Source organism: Vipera ursinii (assembly GCF_947247035.1).
Source record: "Vipera ursinii genome assembly, chromosome: 8".
NCBI lineage: Eukaryota > Metazoa > Chordata > Lepidosauria > Squamata > Viperidae > Vipera > Vipera ursinii.
The window spans coordinates 19,596,975-19,615,131 of record NC_139519.1 but is presented as its reverse complement, the minus strand read 5'-3'; the positions used below and the strand labels follow the sequence as shown (position 1 = coordinate 19,615,131).

The window sequence follows — 18,157 nt, the reverse complement described above, 5'->3', positions numbered from 1 at the left end:
TCAACAGACTGGATTCAAATATCATGCTAAGGAATAATGCCTGCTTGGTACTGTAATGGCTTACAATATTACTTTGTGAGCATGTAGCTATAACAAATTGAACCCATAATACAGACAAGTGTAAAATCGCTTTGTGTAAATATTTGTACCTTATAGGTGGTCAGAATAGAGCTGGAAGGGACTTTGGAGGTCTTCTACTCCAACCCCCTGCTCAAGCAAGAGACGCTATACCATTTCAGACATGTGGCTGTCCAGTCCCTTCTAAAAATCCTCCAGCACCCACAACTTCTGGAGGCAGGTTGTTCCACTGGTTAATTGTTCTCACTCTGAGGACATTTCTCCTTATTTTCAGGATGGTTCTCTCCTTGATTAGTTGCCACCCATTGTTTCTTGTCTTGCCTTTGGTGCTCTGGAAAATAAATTGACCCACTCTTCTTTGGGGCAGCCCCTCAAATATTGGATCACTGCTATCGTGTCCCGTCCCCACCCACCCCAAGTCCTTCTTTTCTCTAGACTGGCCATTCCCAAATCCTATCACCGTTGTTCATATGTTTTAGTCTTCTCCAGGCCTTTAGTCTTCATAGTGGCTCTTCTCTGCACTTTTTCCAAAGTCTCAACATCTTTTTTTATAATACGGTGACTAAACCTGAATGCAGTAATCCAGGTGTGGCCCTGCTAAGGTTTCACACAGCGGTACTAATACTTCATATGATTTTGATTCTATGGCTCTGTTTGTACAATCGATGACCAGGGAAGGACATTATAGGTTTTTGTGAGAAAGGGTAAAAACGCAAGAGGAAATGATATCAGAGATATTGCAAATGTTTTCCAAAGCTGTTTTCATTATGTCACTAGGTTCCCCCGCCCAAACAGCAGCCAAATCAGTGCAGATTTGGAGAGGAAAACGTCAATGGGGATCAGGACAGATCAGCAATAAAACTGTTTCCTAAGATGCGGAAGCATCAGCATTTCATTAAAATGCTGCACTTGCTGTGGTTTCTGAAAATTTCAGAATATTGCTGCTCCCTCTCGAGTGGGCAGAAACAGGAACAGTGTCTTTTCAAGGCCATTAAGTGCTTCTTTTCCCTCGCATAAATCCTAGAGTGTGCAGTCCTTTGACAGCTACCATCAGCAGAGGGCAAAATACCTGCAGCAGTATGCTAGTGTCAGCTGGTGTTATGTCAGAAAAAGCGCATGCAAGCGGCAATGCCAGCAGGATGGGAAGCCATTAGTCAATTCTCTGGATCTCTCCAGGATGCTCATGACTAGCTGGAGGTAGCCGTGTGGCTGTGAGGAGAACAAGACAGCTTGAAAATATACTATGCCGTTAAGAATGGCTCAAAAGGCCAACGGGCTGGAGGATAGGAATGCTTCACATCCACGCTGTGGAGAGGAAAGCAACGCGCACCTGACAGAAGGCAATATAAACCCTCCTCCACAGCAGAGAAAACACACCTTCTTCCTTTGTGTGGAGAAGCATCTGTTCCAGATTCAATGCCGGGATGCTCTTGAAGCTACATCCAGCATGGTTTAGAGCAGAGGTCCCCAACCTTTTGGCTACCAGGGACCGGTTCCGTGGAGAAAGGTTTTTCCACGGACCGGAGAGTGCGTGGTTTTGTGTGCTGCCTGCATCCCACGGATAGAGCTTTCCTTGTTTGTGCGGCCCAGTTGCTGGCATGCTGCGGCCCGGTACCGGTCCATGGACTGGAGGTCGGGGACCCCTGGTTTAGAGTAATCCTTCTTACAAGGAATTCGAGCTGGTGTTTGGACCTTACAATATGATGTTAAATTGAAGGGTGGTAGACCCAAACCAGTGACGGTGAACTTGGGACACGTGTCAAAGGTGAAACACCATAATGTTTTGGATGCCACGCCGACGTATCTTTGTGCCCAGTCCTTGCTTTTATGACCTTCACAGGTCTCTAAAGCGAAGGGAAAGCTGAAGTAAGATCATAAACACAGTTGACGTTTCACCTAGCAAGCGCATTGCTTAACGACCAAGCCGCTGGTGACAATTAGGGTTGCTAAACAAGGATCACCTCTATAGGAAATCGGGGATAGAGTAACACATTTGGGATAGAATAAGGCAACAGAAGATTGATCAGTTTTGCAAAAAAACTACTACGATCTGAAAATCTCCATTAAGTGGAACCGTTTCTTTTTCTTAGTAAGTTTTCCATATTCAAAACACCCAGCTGTGGATCCATTTATGATTAGTAACCGCATCCCAAGATAGTTGGGCATTAGTTGAAACCCAGGGTGCCAAAGAGCAGGGACAAAGCTTACAGCCCTTTATAACAAATTCAGGAGTGACTCTTTGTTATGCTGTTGTGCTGAGGCTAGAATATTTTCTCTCACTGGGAGCCAGGTACAACAACGGCATATTTTATCATAGGCTGATCTCATAGGTGGAATTATATTGTGGGTTATCATTTGGCCTTTCAGGTGAAAAGGGGTTCACTGGGTTTAGAGGCAGCTCAAGAAACGCTTGCAAAAGGTACATCCCATGTTTTATTTCATTACTGGGTTATGTAGGGGAGAGCCTTTGGCAAGAGAATGTCTCATAGCAGCAGAAGAGCTGAAATCTCTATTGTATACAGCAGGGGTCTTCAAACTTGGCAACTTTAAGACTTGTGGACTTCAACTCCAATTGCCTGTAGAAATGCGTACAATCTGTGAACAGTGGACATGAACCTCATGTGTGTGTGTGTGTGTGTGTTTTAAATATGCTGCTATGCAAAATGCTTGGGTTATTCTCAGACTAAATTCCTGTCCTTGTGGTAGGTTCCTGCAAATCCTGGTATTTGCAATCAGCAGACAGCCTTGGAGGAATAAAATGAGGTAAGGAAAAAAGGAGATGTGCTAAAATGTCACAGCGTTTGGCTCCAATATTGTTGCAGAATTGTTCGAAACGCAGGCACAGAGAGCAATGACTGGATCAGCCTGGAAACATTAGGAAATGCATGATGAGGCAGCTCCCTCCCAGAGGCTTTCTATTTTAAATTTCGCTGTTATATTCAGCATCTCACGAGATGCTTCTGATCATGATGGAAGTGGCTTTTATTTTTTTAGTTTGGTACTCTACTGAAATTGTGCAAAATCATTTGAGGAGGGCAGTTCCAAAACATTTGAATGGATCTATTTAACGCTAGATGTAAAAAATATGAAATCCTCAATTGCAGCTTGGTTTCTATGGGGGCGCATGACTATCCTTAATGTTTGTTTGGCAGTCATACAAGTATGGGATACTGAACAGATCTGCCCAAATAGCACAATGAGGACAGGCAACAATGGATAATAAGAGTTATGGGGTGGATGAGTTTGCACAGAAGACAAAAGCTGATTTCCACAACTGGTTGTTCAGCTGGAATTTTGAAAGCTTTGCAAAGATGTTTTGTGAGGATGCCCCTCGATAAATTTCTCATTATAACTTGGCCTGATTAAAGTTGAAGTCCAAGTTGCCAAGGCTGGGGACCTCTGCCCTAGGTAGGTTAGGTTTTGAAACGACCAACTTCAAAACTAACGCTGCTTCCTCTTCAGAGATTAAAGTTAACATCCAGGCTGCTGCAACAAAAATACAGCGCAGACAGTCCTCGACTGACATCAATTCACTTAGTGGCCGTTCGAAATTACAACGGCACTGGAAAAAGCGACTCATGACCATTTTTCAAACTTGTGACTGTTGCAGCATCCCCGGGGTCACGTGATTTACATCCGGACGCTTGACCACTGGTTCCTATTTATGACGGTGGCAGCATCCGGGGGGGGCGTCACCTGATCCCCTTTTGCGACCTTCTGACAAGCAAGGTCAATGGGGGAACCAGAGTCACTTAAGAACCGTGTGACTAATTTAACAATTGCAGCGATTCACTTAACAAGTGTGTCAAGAGAAGTTATAAAATGGGGCAAAACTCACTTCACCGAGTTCTCACTTAGCAACATAAATTCTGGGCTCTGTTGTGGCTGTTGAGGACTACTTGTAGTCAAACAGTCACTGTTCTGAGGTCCCATCAAAACGGACCATGGAAAAAGCCAAGTGTTTTATTTTCACCAGCGCTAAAGCAACTGCCGATTACAAAACAAGGTACTCAGCAATTCGAAACACACTCAAGACACACACAAACCACTGTCTTCTAATCCAGTAAAGTGATACATGATTAGGTTATGTTCTCTTCAATTGCACTACTTACTATGTCCGTAAACCCTTAATTAGTTTCAGGCAAAGCTCATGATTGTGAAGGGCTCTAACGTTGCTCAGGTTATTAAATTTCTAGAACTGGCAATAATGAAAAAGAATTTATCTCAAATGCTTTCAATTATTCCGGAATTACCGTGTTGGCTAACTATCTTATTTGCACAATTTTTGCCAAAGCGGGGGGGGGGGGGGAAAGGTATTATTAGACAGATTTTAAATCTGCTCTTTGCAGAGCTACACATTTGTTCCATTCATGTAAGACAGGGGTGTCAAACTGGCAATGGCACGTGACATGTCGCGACGCATCGCAACTTTTTTGCCATTGCCGGCAATGGGGTGGGCACGGTTTCGCAATGATGCATCCAGCCCGCGGGCCAGCATTTTGACACCCCTGATGTAAGAGGTGACTCTACCTGTCCCAGAGTTTCTGTTACCTTGGAACAAAATGTTGGTTTGATTAGCTCACAGTAGAGATAGTTGATTCATCTCATCCCACATAAATGGTGGGTGGTTTGAGCAAATGGCTTTTGTCGCTTCCATCTGTGGCAAATGCATTATTTGATAAATGAATTTACTATGATCAGTACGATTTTGGATTAGGCTATTTTGAGGTTTTTTTTCCTCCTAAGTTTTGAGGTTGTCTTAAGTTAGGCTAGGGACGCGGTGGCTCAGTGTCCTAACCCACTGAGCCTGTCGATCAGAAGGTCGGCAGTTTGGCGGGTCGAATCCTGAGTGCCGCGTGGCAGTGAGCGCCTGTTACTCGTCCCAGCTTCTGCCAACCTAGCAGTTCGAAAGCACATAAAAATGCAAGTAGAAAAATAGGGACCACTACGGTGGGAAGGTAACAGCGTTCCATGCGCCTTTGGCATCTAGTCATGCCGGCCACATGACCACGGAGACGTCCTCGGACAAGCACTGGCTCTTTGGCTTTGAAACGGAGACTAGCACACCTGTGTGGGGGAACTTTTACCTAAATTAGGCTACAGTGGTTCTACTCTTTCCTGATTTGGTAATTTCCATCAATGGCGTTAAGAGTAGAGCAAGGGATGCTCATTTGCCATGTGCCCCAAGGCATAATCCCCTTCCTCTTCCTGTTCAACTGTGGCATAAAAGGACACTTACAACCATAATAGAGCCTGCCCATCAACTCTGAATCGTGACCCTTGTAAAAATTTTCTTTTTCTGAGGCAGTCATTAAGTAGACCCGCTATGGAGGCGGTTCGGCTGAAAACTGGAAATGCTGATAAAACATGGCCGTGCAACCACAGGATGCTGTAAACAGCATAAATGCAGCTGGGTTGCTGAGCACCTGAAGTTCAGTTGGGATGGGGTGGGGAAGACTGTGGGAACCTCAAATCTAGGTCGTACTGAGCCCCAAGCTAGGTCCTTCATTGGCTAAACAATCAGTCATAAGTTGAGGATCACTTGTACACATCCAGGCTGTAGATGCCACGGAAACATTGATGCCTTGTGTAGAAGCAATTAGGATCTGGATGGTAGAAAGCAGTCTGAAGTCGAACCCAAGCGAGATGGGGCCCGTTTAAAAAAAAAAAAAATCTGCCATTTAACTACCGACAGGACTGCACTCCCCCCTTTGAAGCAGGTCTGTAACTTGGGCATCATTTTGGACTCACTGCTACCCCTAGATAAGGAGAAGGCTGGGCCAGTGGACCTTCACCCAACTTTGGCTGATGTGCTTCCTGTAGACCTATCTGGATTGGGAGACCCTGGCAAGCGCCACACATTAATCTCCAGGTGATTCAGCTATAGTACTGTAGCTGCAGGCTACCAAGAGCTGCCTTTGAAAACATCTGGGAGCTGCAATTGGGATAAAACACGATGTCTTGTTTGCTGGAGAATAAGAGGTTGTCCTAGCTATGTAACTCTGTGTTAGAAGTCGTGATGGGTTTCTGAATGCAATTCAAGAGAGCCTAACCTACAGTGTCATATCTGGCACGGCACCTCAGGACAGCCTTCCTTATGTAGAATGGTTTTGTTTGGTGACAAAATTTCTTAATGCCCCCACCACCACCACTAAGAGGGCAGGGGCTTTTACACAAGTTGCTGTTGTGGGGGCCTTATGTCACACAAAAGCCTTTCCTTCAGCTCAGATCAGCCCCCTGCCCAGCTTTCTACGACCTTTCAGAAGCTAATAATTTTTCCAGAGCATTTAGGAGATGGAGGACTATCAACGGTATTGCTGCAGCACATTATTATTATTGCATCGCCGTCTTTTGTTTTGGTAGGTTTTAATCATTGCACATTCTAACAATCTAGGCAAATTTCGGCAATACGTAAATACATAAGTAAACTGCTATATAGTACTTTCCTCTTGGGCATGGACGGCAGTATTTGTCCCATTCACCAAGAAACTGTCAGATTATGGAATGGATTTTTTTAAAAAATGTACCGTAAGTTCCCTTAATATTTATAGCACTATAGTGAAAAGGCAAGATATGCAATAATTTCAAACTGAAAAAAATAGGTTAGGACGTGGAAGCATTTGCTGATCAAGCGGTAAAGTTAATCCATATGTTAAAAAAAATGCAAGGAGCTTTTTTTTCCCTAGTCGCAATCTAAATATTGATTTCTGATAAAGCAGGGCCAGAAAGCTCCAGTCAACTGGCTCAAGAGCAAATACCCACAACTCCCAATGTCAAGCTTAAAACCCCTTTTTTCTCAGAAGAGGCTTGAAAGAAGCCTCTTTAAAAATGACTTAGCGCAGCCTTCGAAAGCTGGGTCCCCTTGACATTGGGGGAAGATTTCCAACACCATCCAGCTTGGCCATTGGGATTCATGAGGGTGGAAAGCCCCAAGCGGGGTTATTTCCCAGTGCCTTTTCAGATACGTAGCTAACCTTGGTTGTCATTTTTTTACTGGGGGCACATTGGCCCACATTAAAAAGGAAATTCTGTCGCTGGCTCTCAGAAGTGCAACACATACCTGACAACACACATAGACAAGCTATGCACACCCTTACATATAGGTAAAGGTAAAGGTTCCCCCACACATGCGTGCTAGTCGTTTCCGACTCTAGGGGCTGATGCTCATCTCCGTTTCAAAGCCGAAGAGCCAGCGCTTGTCCGAGGACGTCTCCGTGGTCATGTGGCCGGCATGACTAGATGCCAAAGGCGCACGGAACGCTGGTTACCTTCCCACCGCAGTGGTCCCTATTTTTCTACTTGCATTTTTACGTGCTTTCGAACTGCTAGGTTGGCAGAAGCTGGGACGAGTAACAGGCGCTCACTCTGCTACGCGGCACTCGGGATTCGACCCGCCGAACTGCCGACCTTCTGATCGACAAGCTCAGCGTCCTAACCCACTAAGCCACCTCGTCTCTACACAAATTCATAATATCTTCCCCTAATTATATTATAATTTATATTATGTATAAATAATAACATTTAGACATCTATAAATATTATTAACCGCTGCCCATCTTGAATACGTAGGAAAGGGGAAGCTCGAGACTTCACAAGGTTGTCACTGCGTGGAAACCAAGCTGTGGCCTGAATCTGGAGGTTCTGCTTCGGCTGCAAAGCCACGGAATCCCGCAATCTACCAGGCCGGAGGTGCCCGTGAAAAGCCGGTAAGGCAGGTAAGGTGGTTGGGGGGCTGCCTGCAACGTGGGGAATCTTATGGCCACGCCAGCCAGTTGGGACCCATAGTTTCGTTGCCAGTTACCCAACCGGCCCTAGAGCAGGGGTCTTCAAACTTGGCCCTTTTATAACTTGTGGACTTCAAATCCCAGAATTCCTCAGCCAGCATGGCTGGCTGAGGAATTCTGGGAGTTGAAGTCCACAAGTCATAAAAGAGCCAAGTTTGAAGACCCCTGCCCTAGAGATATTGCTATTCTATCCCGGCTCGCAGGCCAGACGTGCGCTATAGCCAACGGCCAGCCCTGCCAAGGAAGACGGCCTTAACCCCGCGCCCAGCCCTTTTGCACGGGGAAGGAGCAGCGCCCGTGCCCGGGCCTCGTGCAAAGGGCCACAGCTCAGCGCGGGCGTTGCTCCTCTCGCCCTGAACCCGTCTGCATCGGGCTCGCCCGGCCAAGGCCCGCATTAGCACGTGGGAACGCCAGCCCGGGCAAGAGGAGGCCCGCTCGCCCCGCCAGCTAATCCCAGGGAGGCGCCCCAAACGGTCAGTCCCGGCCGCCCCGACCACTCTGGACCGCGGGAGGGGGGGGAACGCGGGCCGAGGCGGGTGGCGGCGTTGCCTCAGGGGAAGGAAAGCCGACAGCCGGGCGAAGGGCGAAGGGCGCCGGCGTGGAAAGAGGACGAGTAGCCCTGGGCAGGGGAAAGGCCCACAGCGCTGGGAGGGGGCATTAAAATGGCTTCAAGAATCCCCCCCCCGTCCAGCGAGGTGCCGGGGTCCGGATTATACCAAGCAGGGAGGGGGAGGGCCAGCTGGGGCAGCTCTTTTACCCCCCCTCCGTCTGGGGCGGATGGGGTATCCCGATTAGGGCAGGGAGGGGGAAGCGGACTGTACCTCTCCGGCAGGGAGGGGGGTATGGCAGCGCCCTACACCACTTTCCCCACCCGCGGGAGCAAACGGTTTGTCCCGATCCCGGCGCCATCTTGGGTGCGACTATAACAACAACCCCCCAAAACCCTGCACGGGGCCTTTCCGAACCCCTGAGCCTAACTCCTTCTCCGGGACGGTCCATCGTTTTACCTGAAGGGGTTCGGTGACGGTTTCGTGTCCAGGCCGGTTCCTAGGGCCTCACCACAGACCATCCCCGCCCACCTGTCCTCACCTCACAATGGTAGCTGCAGAACGGGGGGGGGGGAGAAAGACCGCCCATGACTCATTAGAATAATCTGCCTAGCAACAGCTGCCAAAGACGTGAGATGATTGGTCGACACTCGTGCTCGTTTAAAGGAAGTATTCCAAAAATATTTCCACGCAAGCCAAATTAACAGCGTTCAGCAGAGACTTTAGACAGAGGGGGGAAAAAAAGATAGAGGGCGGAGGGAAGGGACACTCCTCTGCCCTGGATTTGGGCTTCCGTTGCTCGAGGACCATATTCGGCCAATCACAGCACAGCTCTCATCCAGTCGTCGCATTGCACTGGCGCCCCCCACCAATCCCGAGCGTCCTCTCTTCTGGCAGGCTGAATAAATGTGAAATAATCTAGCGACCCCTGTCGGCAAAACGGAAGAGCGTCAGGACGCGCGCCTCGATCTGATGTCCGTCCGACGTACTGGACTACAGTTCCCAGGATGCCTAGGGTGGACACCTCCGTCGCGAAGTCTCTTTTGGGTGGGGCGATCCGAGCTGGGCTGCAAAACCTCTGAGTGCCGCTAGGTGGCGGTAAAGAGATACGGAAATCGCTCTTTGGTGCCCCCTGTGGCTCGCCCGGATTTTATTTCTACCATCGGGGAAGAATGTAATCCAAATACATGCTCTAATCCCCATTCTATTTCCTGCAATTATTCACCCGGAGCCCCCAATAAATTCTTGGTGCTCTCTTGAGCTAGGGTTTTTTTTTCCTTGCAGACGTTACATTATCCAAGCTAGGAAACATCATTGGTTCTAATTCAATTTATCACAGATATCACTATGGATATTTGCTAGGCACTATTTGAATGAATGAGCCAAAAAAAACAACCGTGCTACCAATTAAAATGCAAACGTAAGGCCTTCCAACTTTTGAATCTGGATCCTGAAATTCAGAATTGCACCCTTCTTGGCGGTGGTGAGGATAGCCATGCTGGTTTCTGGGCAGCTTGTGCTGTTCAACCATCTTTGCAGGCTTTTGCTTTCAGGAATGCTCAAAAGGAAGGGGAGGGGGAGGAGGAGGAGGAATTGGACCTGGGCCAATCCTCCCTCCCTCCCAGCAGCTTCATTACCCATTTGCAGGACCATATGGAAAGTGGGTGATCTCAGCTATAAGAAATCTTTCCTAATACAAATCCAGATTGTTGCTGTTTGTGTCCGCACATAACCGTGCCTGTGGTAATACCGAGGGCAGTGCTAATTTTTCTGGAATTCTGATCTGAGCTGGTTCAAAGAAAGGCACCTAATCCTTCCTGCAGTGAACCGTATTTGGGGTGGGTGGGTGTTTAAAGAGCACATTTAATTCCCCCATTCCCCCCCCCCACACACACTCCTATAGAAATACCCTAGGCCTAGAGAAAAAGGAGGAATAGTGACAGCAAGCCAAAAGAGGAAGATTATTTTAGGATAAAAATAATTATTTTTTGTAATAGATCAAATAAATACTATAGAAGCAAAGAGAGAGAGAGAGAGAGAGAAGAGGCTGGCTCTTAAAACAAGAGACAAATGAAAGGCAGCGGGGTTGGGGGGGGGAAGCACAGGAAGGAAATCAATTCTCCGGTTTAGAAAAATAACTTTTAAACAAAGATTCATCTCCAGTTTGGGACTAGAAAAGGGGCGTCCAACCTTGGCAATTTTTAAGATCTGTGGGCTGGCTGGTAAATTGTGGAAATTGAAGTCCACATGTCTTAAAAGTTGCCAAGGTTGGAGACCCCCTGAATTAGAGCAAGCGTTGCTCACGTTTTCACCATGGTGCCTCTCTTTTAACACTCCTCCCCTAGAAATGCAAAATGAGCAATGAAAACAATACCACCTAACTTCGGGAAAAGTGGATTTATTGTAGGAATGGAACGGAAAGGTTCTTCCTGCCTCCCCTGCCTCTGCCTGCACCTTCCCCAGAAACACCCACCTCGGAGTCTGGGAAGCCCTGGGCTAGAGGATCCCAGGTTGGTGGTGGTCTTGCTTAAACAACAAGGGTGGGACCTTTGGCTAACATTAGACCAGGATAGCTGGCTTCCATCACCACTACTCTACCCCAGGAGCAAATACTAGAAAGAGTGGGGGGAAACAAAGTCATCTCCTCGCAGCAATTTCCTCTTTGGCAGACTTAAAGGAGTAATCAGCTTTTTTCAATGCCGTTGTAACTTGAGATGGTTGCAAGATGAGGATTACCTGTAATGAAAAATGTCAATTGGAAGGCAACAATTTATTATTTTATCCAATAGGCTAAAATCCCCAATGAATCTCCTTCTCAGGGCATGTCCTACTAACCCTGCTTTCCTTTCTTTTATTTTTATTTTTTTCTTTAAATGGATTTGCTGGAGGAAACCTGCTCCAGATACCTTGGGTGTTGAAAAACAAAGGTCTGTGTGACAAAACCTCCGTCTTTCCAGTTTTTCTTTTACCAAAGAAAGCAAGTCTGGCAGCCTTACTTTTCGATAGATGGCCGGTATTCCGTTTAATAGCTCACTAAAACATAGTTTCATTAAATTCCTTTCAGCGTATTACCTTTTGGAGTAGCTGCATTGATTCTTCGTTCCCTTCAACCTTTTCACCGCAAAGTTCTCATTATTGTCCTAGCTTCTGTTCGTGTGAGTTTGCTCTTTATGTGGTAATAAAGAGCATGTTCTGTTTCATTTAACTTGTACATAAAAGAGAATCCACTCTCTACATTTCCACGCTGTTGAAAGAAAAATCTTCATCGGGGTCCAGCCCAAGCTGGGAAGAAGCAAAATGGAGACTGCTTTAGAAAGAAGGTTGGAGTTTATTGAAGAGCAGGGCGAGACAGCAATGTGGCTCTGGAAAAGCTGACCACATGTAGTAGGATGTGGTGGTTTTTTATACCTTCTTGGGCTTTTGTTTGGAGTTGTTCCTGTGGCATGAACTTTGACCTGAGTCTGAGTGTGCCTTTCTGGTATTCTGATGATGGTGGGTTAATCCTATTATGTCCCAAAGGTCTTATCCTGCTTCCCTGATGACTATGTCCTGCGTTGGATTTTTTTTTGGGTGTGACGGATTGTTGATTCTAGAGATCTTTATCTTTCTAATCCAAGCTTTCTGGCTCCTATCTTTCTGACAAGATTATCACATCTGCATTTCTACAGACCTGGTTTCTGTTTGGTGCAGAGAGACTTGGGGGGGGGAGATATAGTATTCTGCCTTTTAAATATTCCCAAAATATTTCTTTCTCTGGGGGAGGAGTGTGCTGTCCTCCCACAACTCAGTAACCGTAGTGTGGCTGCATTTCCAGATCTGTTCCAGCCACAGTGCGATCTCTTTTACTTAAACCTGGTTCAATGGGTTAAGCCAGAAGCCATTTAAAGTTTGAGGTAGCTTATTCCGCAAAACCTAATTAAAACTACGAATCCAGAAACCCGAATACTTTTCTTACCTTGAATACAATCTCCAGCTTTGATTCTTGTAGGCTACTCTCCAGCTGAAGGAAAGCTTGGAACGTTTATTGTGTGTGATTTACATGAAAACACAAAATGAACCATTCTTTTTCTGAAAATTGCCATAACAAAACCACACTGATGAAAAGCTGCAAGTACAATTTTAAAAATGGTGTGTGTTGTGTGTATCCAAGGCTAGCATGCAACTTTGTATAGAGCAGGGGTAGGCAACCTCGGCTCTTTTATGACTCATGGACTTCAACTCCCAGAATTCCTGAGCCAGCCAAGCTGGCTCAGGAATTCTGGGAGTTGAAGTCCATGAGTCATAAAAGAGCTAAGGTTGCCTACCCCTGGTATAGAGATATAGATACAGACGAAGAGCGAGATAGAGCTATGACAGGATCATTTTCCTTTCCTAGGAAGACATAAGCAGAATTTACTAGGACCCAATAATTTCTTTTTTCAGTGTATGTCAGAAGCTAAATATGTCAAGCTGAATTGTGTTCCCTTCCTCGATTAATGAAAGAAAACTGAACAGAAATCATGCAGCTAAAGAAAAATACTTTGCAAACCCCTTTGATAGGCAAATTAAATTCTCTAAATTGGTATAACATGCCATCCAATCACAGTCTCCAGCTTGGCAGGATCAAGGCCTTGCATTTAAATGACTAGTAAAGGTTTCTTGAAACTAAGGGGTTTCTTTCGTTCTACAAATTCTTCATTTAACAACTGCTCACTGGGGCTATTAATGTACTGTATGTAATTGTTATTTGGATGAAGGAAGTTCTGGAGGATGAGCTTTGAAATTGTATCATTCATCACTCATTTGTCATTTCCTTGTTGTTTCTGTCTGATTATCTTACCCTTGAAGGAGCACCCATTTAATTCTCTCTGCTTTGGAAAAATATCCAAAGACACATCTCATTTACCAGGTTTTAGGGGAGGTTGACGCAATTTGTTTTTAATCTCTCTCCTTCCCTCTTATTTATCTGTTTACTTCTACTCTGTGTCCTTCGCTCCTTTTGCCAGGAGCTAAAAACCTGGCTATTTGACTTAGCCGGCCTGGACTGAGGGGTTTTAAGGTTTTAAATTTTAAATTTTAAGCTGTTTTGGGGGCTATTAATTTAATTTTATTTTAATTTGTACATTGCACTGTTTTAATTTGCCCTGTAAACCGCCCTGAGTCCTTCGGGAAAAGGGCAGTATTTAAATCAAAACAAACAAATAAATAAATAAATAAAATCTTGCTGCTCTTAACACAAGGTATTTTAACAGAATAACTAGAGCTGGAAGGGACTTTGGAGTTCAACCCCACTTCAGACAAAAGGTTGTCCAATCTCTTCTTAAACGTCTCCTGAGATGGAGCGCCCACCGCTTCTGAAAGCAAGTTACCCCACTGATTAATTTTCTAACTTTTAGGAAATTTCTCCCGAGTTCTAGGTTGGTTCTCTCCTTGATTAGTTACCATCCATTGCTTCTAGTCCTGCCTTCAGGTGCTTTGGAAAATAGGTTGAGCCCCTCTTCTTTGTAGCAGCCCCTTATATTTATGGAACACTGCTGTCATGTCACCCCCTAGTCCTTCTTTTCATTAGACTAGACCAGGGGTCGGCAACCTCGGCTCTTTTATGACTCGTGGACTTCAACTCCCAGAATTCCTGAGCCAGCTATGCTGGCTCAGGGATTCTGGGAGTTGAAGTCCACGAGTCATAAAAGAGCCGAGGTTGCCGACCCCTGGACTAGACATTCCCAATTTCTGCAACCTTTCTTCGTGTTTTATCCTCCGATCTCTTAATCCTCTTTGTTGCTCTTTTCTGTGTTCTTTCCAGACGCAGAGATATCAAACTCGCGAGTCACATGACGTCGCGTGATGTATCGGAGCTTTTCCCCCGTTGCCATCAATGGGGTGGGCATGGTTTCCTCATGACGCGTCTGGCCCATGGGCCGGCAGGTTGACACCCCTCTTCTAGAGTCTCAACATCTTTATTTTTTTTTATTGTGGCAACCAAAACTGGGTGCAGTATTCCAAGTGTGGCCTTACCAAGGCATTATAACGTGTTATTAACACTTTACGTGATCTTGATTCTATCCCTGTTAACGCAGCCTAGCACTGTTGACTGTTTTTGCAGCTGCAGCGCACGGCTGGCTCATATTTAAGCGATTGTCCACCAGGACTCCGAGATTCCTCTCACAGTTACTACTGTTGAGCACCTTTCTTGTCTAAATGTAGAACCTTAATTTTTTTTCACCGTTGAATTTCATTTTGTTAGAGAGTGCCCAATGTTCTCAAGTCTGTCAAGATCCTTCTGTATCTTGTGCCTATCTTATGGCTAGTCCTGCCAGCTTGGGGTCATTTGCATAGGTGATGAGTTCCCCTTCTATCCCTTTGTCAAAATCATTGACGGAGGCGTGGAAGAGTACTGGGCCTCAGACGGAGCCTTGGGCTACCCCGCTGCATACTTCCTTCCCTGTGGTTCCCTTAAGGACCATATGTTCAGTGCAGTTGGTCAGCCAGTTATAAATCCATCTGGTGGTGATGGTGTCTAATCCACATTTTTCTACCTTATCAAGTAGTACAGGGGTGTCAAACTGCTGACCCCATGGGGCTGGAATGCATCCTAGCAAAACCGTGCCCACCCCATTACCGGCAATGGCAAAAAAAGTCAGGATATGTCACATCACGTGAGGTTGCGAGTTTGACACCCCTGAAGTAATAGGTCTTTTGAAACAGAAAAGGCAGCATCTCAGTTCAGATCAATACATCACTACAGCACCTATCTTTTTTTTTCTATTTTGTGTGGCTTCACTTTGGGGCTGACTTAGGCACATTCTGTTCACTTTGGAAATGAGTCATTTTTAAGATTATAATCCTAGATCAGGAACCAAGGTAGCTGCCCCGGGCAGGGTGAGTCTTTCACCCTTCAGAATTGTTTTGTCCTGCTACCTAATTCCAACCATGACTGATCCATCCGGACTGTTAATCATAGAAATTAGGACACAATTCAGAAGATGCACTGGTTGGAATGCCTTTCTCCCTTCTCTCCATTCTGTGAGAAACCGGGAACTGATTACAGAGAGTCCTCATTTTATGACCACTGGTGGGACCAGAATTTCCATTGTTTAAGGAAGGCGGTCGTTGAATCATACCCAATTTTTATGGGTTGTTTTTTTTTTGCCAGGGTTGTTAAGTGAACCACTGCAGTTGTTCAGTAAATCAATGTGGTCATTAAGCAAGTAATAAAACATGTTGAGTTTGCTTGGCTTGGAAGTATACACGCTTGTTCCAAACAAAAACAAAAAAAATCAGAGAACTTATTATTGAAAGAATGTTGGGGTGGGGGGGCAGTCTAAGCAGTGTGTTTTCTGAGTTTTGCCTTTTGAAGAGGCCATGCCATTTTGTGCAAGCACCCTTGAACAGGCCTTCAGATTTCAAAAGCACCCATGAACCCAAACAGTTGCTAATTCCTCCATTAGAAGAGCTTGTTGAAAACCATCCAAGACTGGTCTCTTGTGGAGTTCTCTGCAGCGGGAAATTCATTTGGACTAGAGCTCAACCTTCTTTTTTCCCCCAAAGAACATTAGGACAACGGCTATAAAAGCCAATGAAGCTTTTCTCCTAGATCAGCCTCAAATTTTCATTCAAGTACTTATCTTTCCTCTTGGCAAGGAATATTAATTATATTAGCATTATCAATCAGAAAACATCATTAAGGCAGTTACGGCTGAATGTCTGGTTTAATAGTCCTCAGCTAATTCACTCAAAACTCTTACCTTGCTTAAACCAAAGTACTTCTGAATATATATATATATGTATGTGTGTATATATATATATATATATATATATATATATATATGTAGATCTAGAGTCTCGGGTTTCTTCCCGCGTTCCTTTCATCTTCAGAAAGTTGTGGCGACGTTTCGACGAAATCCCATCCGTCATCATCAGGCCGGAGTGTTCCTCCTGCTGCTTCTCGCATTGCTCCTGGAAGCAGCAGGAGGAACACTCCGGCCTGATGATGACGGATGGGATTTCGTCGAAACGTCGCCACAACTTTCTGAAGATGAAAGGAACGCGGGAAGAAACCCGAGACTCTAGATCTACACATACAGACACCCGCGAGAATCTACGAAAACACATATATATATATATATATATATATATATATATATATATATATATATATGTATATGTATATGTATATGTATATGTATATGTATATGTATATATGTTTCTCTGTGTGTGTGTGTGTGTGTGTGTGATCAGAAAGAATACTGTTTCTTCCAATTCCTTTTGCCTATGCTATATACATGTATGTAGATGATGGAGCAGCTATTTGCATCTGACCTTTCTTGGGGGAGAAAAACACTCAAGAAACGTGGGCAGAGCTGACACCACTAACATCCGTTGCTTCCTATTGCACAGACAATACAGGCGAATATTTTGACTTCTAGTTCGCAAGCAGGGTTGCAAGGTGGGTGGATTGATTAATCGGTTCAGTTAGCTAATTAAAAATCTTCTCAGCAGCTAAATATTTTGACTTCTACTTCAGAAGCCAGGTTGCAAGGGGGGGGGGGTAGATTGATTAATCGGCATGGTGAGTAAATTAATGTTTTCAACAGCTAGAAAGGAGTCCAACTGGTACCATTTGTGTATATGTATACCTATATGTGTATACACACACACACATGTATACCTATGTATATGTATACCTATGCATATGTATACCTATGTGTATGTATATGTATATGTATATGTACTCACTGGAGAAGAGCCTAATGCTGGGAAAGTTGAGGGCAATAGAAGAAGGGGACGACAGAGAATGAGGTGGCTGGATGGAGTCACTGAAGCAGTAGGCGTGAGCTTAAATGGACTCCAGAAGATGGTAGAGGACAGGAAGGCCTGGAGGAACGTTGTCCATAGGGTCGCGATGGGTCGGACTCGACTTTGCAGCTAACAACAAAAATATGTATATGTATATGTATATGTATATGTATATGTATATGTATATGTATATGTATATTGGCAGACTTCAGTAGCAAAAGAAAACAACTATTGCCACACTTATCATTCTGGATTGTTGATAGTTTGATGAAATATTTTACTCCACTAAAGCTTCTCTATGTAATTCAGGAAGCCTTAGTCAACAGAAGACTAAGTCAAAATCATAGAAGGTTGAACATGAGATTCATCAAATCCCCGGTGGGCAGAAACACAAACCACCAACAAGGGCAGGGGTTACAAACAATGAAGATTGAAGACCTGAAAATGAGACCTTCCTTGGCACCAAAAGCTAGCTAGCTCTTGGGCAATTAAAGGTTGCAGGGGGGCGGGGAGGATCAGAGATGGGGGAAAAAATGGGACATCTTGGATAGGGTTCTAGAAGATAGTTCCAAAGGTGGTTTTTCCAAAAGGCAAACTGGACATTCTTTGGTTTTTTTTCCCCTTGAAAACATTTTGCTTCTCATCCAAGAAGCTTCTTTAGTTTTTCAGTTTTCAAGGGAAAAAAACCATAAGTTCATTTTGCTTTGTGAAAAACACCTTTAGGACAACGATGACTTAGAGATGATTGAGAATCTCCATCGCCATTGGCCTGGAAGATGTTAGGCAACTTCAACAGGAGCCTTCCACTCTGCATTTGTGTTCCGTGCCCAAATTGCGTTGCAAAGATGGATACAAATGGAATGAGCCACTCCATGAATGCCCAGACCGTTGTCAAGGATCATTTTTCCTTTTTCAATATCTGTCCTATCTAAAGAGCCAACCTTGATTTAAGAAGGCTTTTTTTGAACCTTC

At 44.9% G+C, this 18,157-nt stretch overlaps 1 protein-coding gene across 3 annotated transcripts in view; it reads right to left on the bottom strand.

Annotated features, from left to right (window-relative positions):
* The window catches only part of PRDM10 (PR/SET domain 10), a 43,379-nt gene extending 34,415 nt beyond the window's left edge, over positions 1-8,964 (bottom strand). The window contains exons 1-2 of one of the 3 annotated variants that reach the window (XM_083368611.1): positions 8,870-8,964; positions 150-409 (exon numbers count right to left, since the gene is read on the bottom strand). The gene's annotated coding sequence lies outside the window, so the exon portion shown is untranslated. Of the gene's footprint in view, positions 1-149; positions 520-8,869 lie in introns of those variants that run through there. The other 2 variants (XM_083368612.1, XM_083368610.1) reach the window with 2 other exon arrangements.
* Positions 8,965-18,157: the final 9,193 nt, after the last annotated feature.